The sequence below is a fragment of the Saimiri boliviensis genome, chromosome 19 (genome assembly GCF_048565385.1).
Source record: "Saimiri boliviensis isolate mSaiBol1 chromosome 19, mSaiBol1.pri, whole genome shotgun sequence".
NCBI lineage: Eukaryota > Metazoa > Chordata > Mammalia > Primates > Cebidae > Saimiri > Saimiri boliviensis.
Window position 1 is genome coordinate 26,671,650 of NC_133467.1, and position 5,011 is coordinate 26,676,660.

The window sequence follows — 5,011 nt, forward strand, 5'->3', positions numbered from 1 at the left end:
ATTTTTGGCCACCGAGAGCCTCTTTAATTGGCTCCTGAGTCCATCTGCATGACCCTTGTTGTCACTGGTAGCATCTTTGCTAAGTGATATTACAAGATGTTCTAAGGCTCATCTTGTGTATTTCCTGCCTGACCTGAAAACAGTTTATCCAAAGAGGCTTATTTCCTCTTTACTGGAAAATGGTATTTGGAAATTGCAATCAGAGCACTAGAAATGTTCATTGAGACTGGGTTTGGAGGTTTCTAGGCCTTTCTGTGAACTAACATGGTATTATTTCTTGTTTTAATATAAAATACAGCGTGAAATTATACTGATACGGTCGGGCGCAGTGGCTCATGTCTGTAATCCTAGCACTTTGGGAGGCCGAGGTGGGTGGATCACCTGAGGTCAGGAGTTCAAGACCAGCCTGGCCAACATGGTGAAACCCCATCTTAAAAAAAAAAAAAAAGAAAAAAATTATACTGATACTCAGTGCTACAGAATTTTTACTTAATTTCTTTGGTCTGTGTCTCCTTATCAAACCATACTAAATTCCAGTTTTCAGCACGTGACTGATAGAATATTACATAATTATTCATTAGTATAATAAAAAACACACTCAGAAGTCTCGGAATATTAACGTAAATATTACCAACAATATAGTTACTGGAAATAGTTTAAATTTTGTTTTTTGGGGGATAGAAGAGAGGGAGGATTGTGTAAGCTATATATATCACACTATGGGTTCACAGTCCCAATACTGAGATTTCAAGTTATCTGGAATAGTTTCTTTAAGGTTATTGCCAACAGAATATACATTTACATTTGTTTGATTTTACTTCCAATTGTTAGAGATAACTCTTTAATCTTACTTTATATGTTTTGATGGGTTTCTAGGCTTTGCACAAAAAAGCATACTTAAGCTACATAGAGATGGGCACCCATTACCACACTTCTCTTATGGGTTTGACCCCACTCATAAGCCCTATAATGTGTGAAAAGATGGGCAGGTAAAATTCTTACCAGAAACAATTTAATTTTAAGCCAATAGTGGGGCTGGCAGGGTCACTCTGCAGTGACATTGCCCCCTTACATTTCACATTTGTTGGCTAAAGGGAGGAGACCTACTGGGACAAGAGTATTATGTTAGATGTCACCAACACTGACTCAGGTCCTTACCACTGTCCCCTTAAGTTTTCTGCAATAGCCTACCAGGAAATCTTTATTCTAGTTTCCCTGACTCCAGTTTACCTTCTATTTTGCTGTGGCAATGTTTTTTTTGTTTTGTTTTGTTTTTTGAGATGGAGTGTTACTCTGTCTCCCAGGCTGGAGTGTAGTGGCATGATCTCGGTTCACTGCACCCTCCACCTTTTGGGTTCAAGTGATTCTCCTGCCTCAGCCTCCTGAGTAGCTGAGATTACAGGCGTGCACCACCACATCTGGCTAACTTTTGTATTTTTGGTACATATGGGGTTTCACCATGTTGGTCAGGCTGGTCTTAACTGCAGGTGATCCACCCGCTTCGGCCTTTCATATTGCTGGGATTACAGGCATGAGACATGCACCCGGCCTGGCTATGATCTTTGTAAAGTATAAATCTGATTGTGTTGCTCCTCTAAGGAAAGTTATCCTGTGGCTCCCAGTAGCTTTTAAGTAAATTTAAACTAATTAGCACACAAAATCATCCCAACCTATATCTCCATCCTCTTCCTATCTCTGTACCCCACTATACCTTGTCCTCTAACTAAGATTTATTAAACAAATTATGCATTTTTCATGTTCTTTTTTATTTTTATTTTTTAAGATAGAGACTGGGTCTCACTATGTTTCCCAGGCTGGTCTTGGACTCCTAGGCTCAAGTGATCCTCCCACCTCAGCCTCCCAAAGTGCTAGGATTAACGGTGTGAGCCACAGTGCCCAGCCTTTCATGTTCTTTTTGGACTTTACTACCTTTGTTTTCTCTGCCTGGAATATTCTTTCTCTTATTTGCCTGATTTTCTTCTACTTTTCCTACTTAGCATCACCTTTTACATGGTTGGGTTAGATTTATCCTTCCTGTATTTCTGTTAGAGCCTTTCCTATATGAGTCATTCATTTAAAAATTGACAATTAACTTTCTAAGCTTCAATAGTCTCATCTAGAAAACGGAGTTAATGACTCAGTCAAAGCTTGCGTATCTGATTTCCACTTATCTGAGTCTTCAGATGGATCCTCCCAGTTCCCTATGAAAAGGTAGATGACCAACATCCACATCATGCTGAATGCTCTCAACCAGGAAGCACTTCCAGTCAATTGTATAACATAATTTATCTTACTTGTTATTAAATGCATTGATTAAATATATTAAGTTATGAAATATGAATACAAAAGGATTATTTCTATGAAAATTAAGCTGAATGACTTGGAATAATAAAAAAGTTTCTAAAAATAATTGCTGTTGGTGAAATAACAAAGACTAAAAAAAGTAACAAAACATGTAGAAAGATTCAGCACTATTTCTTAATGTCTTAATTCATACTCCACTTTAAAGAAACCAAAACTAGAAATTAGAGATGATGGGTTTGGTTTATGCAGAAAAAAACAACAGTATTTCAATCAGTAGACTCATACTCAAGGAAAAGGCCTTGGCCCTACATCAAAAGTGAACAAGTATATATTTGTATGTTTTAAGTTAAAATAAACATGTCTAAAGTATGTATATATGTATTTTTTTCATAATCTGACCCTTTAATTAACTTTTTAGATTAACCTACAAATTACTGGTTCTAGTTCATATCAGATAAATAGGTTTTTACCTTATAATGTTCTTGATGGATTCTGTAGAGCAATTGATACTGTATCTGGCATATTGAAGTCATCTGCTCTTCAAACAGAGAAATCCTATGAGGGAGATAGGATATCTTTTTATTATTTACATTTTATAGGTGACAAATCATGATTTATCTAAGATCATACACTAGTAAGTGACAGAACCAGGAGGAACCCAGATCCTTAGTTTTCAGGGTCCATGCTTTTTCTACTGTAGCATCTAATAGGGCTGCCTCCACTGGGGCTACAAGGTAAAACTGCTCAACTTGAATCCCATCTGGACCTGTTACCCTACATGCAAAAGCTCTTCAGAATATCTTTACATAAGACCGGTTGGGGTCTTCAGAGTATCATTTAGATGATTATCACTGTCTCTATTCCATTTTTTGTAAAACTTTCTCACATTACCTTCATTGTCTAAATAGTATATTTTAACGACTTTTTGAATCTTAGAAGAAATTTAAAAATTATTCCACTGTCACCAGATAAGTCAGGAAGAGGATAAATGTAAGTCTACTTAAGCCTACTAAGAGATGATATTTCAAATTTCAAATGGCCCTCTGCAGATGGAGGCTAAGCACATTTTAAAACCCAGAAACTTATATTGGATCCAAAATTCATCTAGCTGCTCAGGAATCCTTCAATATAATCAAAACTTTTTTTTTTTTTTTTTTTTTTTTTTTTTTTTTTGAGATGGAGTTTCGCTCTCGTTACCCAGGCTGGAGTGCAATGGCGCGATCTCGGCTCACCGCAACCTCCGCCTCCTGGGTTCAGGCAATTCTCCTGCCTCAGCCTCCTAAGTAGCTGGGATTACAGGCATGCACTACCACGCCCAGCTAGTTTTTTTGTATTTTTAGTAGAGACGGGGTTTCACCATGTTGACCAGGATGGTCTCGATCTTTCGACCTCGTGATCCACCCGCCTCAGCCTCCCAAAGTGCTGGGATTACAGGCTTGAGCCACCGCGCCCGGCTTTTTTTTTTTTTTTTTTTAATACAAAAGTGATCTTTAGGTTTATAGCTATGTTAGCCATTTGCTCAACCGTCAATTGGATCTTAAACAGGGGTCAGACATATCAAGAAAGTAGAAAAAGCCTGAAACCTTGATCTGGTAATAAATTGTTCCATTCTAGAGAAAATTTTACAGTTTTAAGCAAAATGGGGCAATACTTTAGTGCAGTGGTCTTCAAACTTTTTTGACTGTAACCCCACAGTGAGAAATACATTTTTATTATTACATCCCAGATATAGAAGTCCTATGAAACAATATTTACCTCTTATATGCACTTTGATATTTTATTTCATTCTTCAAAAAATTTGGCCATAATACACTAATTTTACCACTCACTAATGGGTTGCACCAAGTAGCAACCTTTTGGAAAAAAATAAAGTTCTCTTTGGAACTTGAAGAATAAGGAAATTTGGGTGAAATCAAGTTTGGAGCACTAGAGGACACTTTAAATTAGATGTGGTGGACTTATCTAAGATTTTGACTATATTATAGTAATGAATAACTCAATGAAAAAAATCAAGAACAACTAATTTTCTAGAAAGGCATTAGCCAAGAGTATGACTTCTTTCCTTAGATATACTTTCTGGAAGACCAGAAAGTGCAAGAACCTAACATTTATATCATGATATAATTGCATATATTTGTTCACCTATTCACCAAGCACATTTAAAGCACGACCTATGTGCAAGACCCTGTGCTAGGGGCATTGTGGATGCAAAGGTGAGTTGAGTAGAATCTGCTCAGAAATCTGACAACTGGTAGCTACTGTGAGCATCAGTTTTCCTTATCTAACAAAAGAGGACAATAAGTCCTGCAATGGCCTGCATACTCATAAAATTGTTACAGAGATGAAATGAGAATAATATATATAAAGACCCTTTGTAATTGAAGGGAACATTACTAAAAACAGTTGAATAGCGAAGTGTTCAAAAAATTTAGATTCATATCCTTTCTATATACACTAAGCAACCATTTGACAATTTGTTTTTCTTTTTTCCCCATAATCATTATTTTATAATGACTCTAGAATGGAGTTAGATTATTTTTGTTAAGATTATTTTCATTTGTCGGAAAGCTTGAACTTTATCAAGTAAAGTCTTGCTGATAAAGCGCTAGATTTCTGGATGAACACATTTCATTTTCTTCTAGTCTTGGCTGTGCTCCATGTTCACTGAGTAATTTAAGGTATATCATTTAATTTAAAATCTTATCTT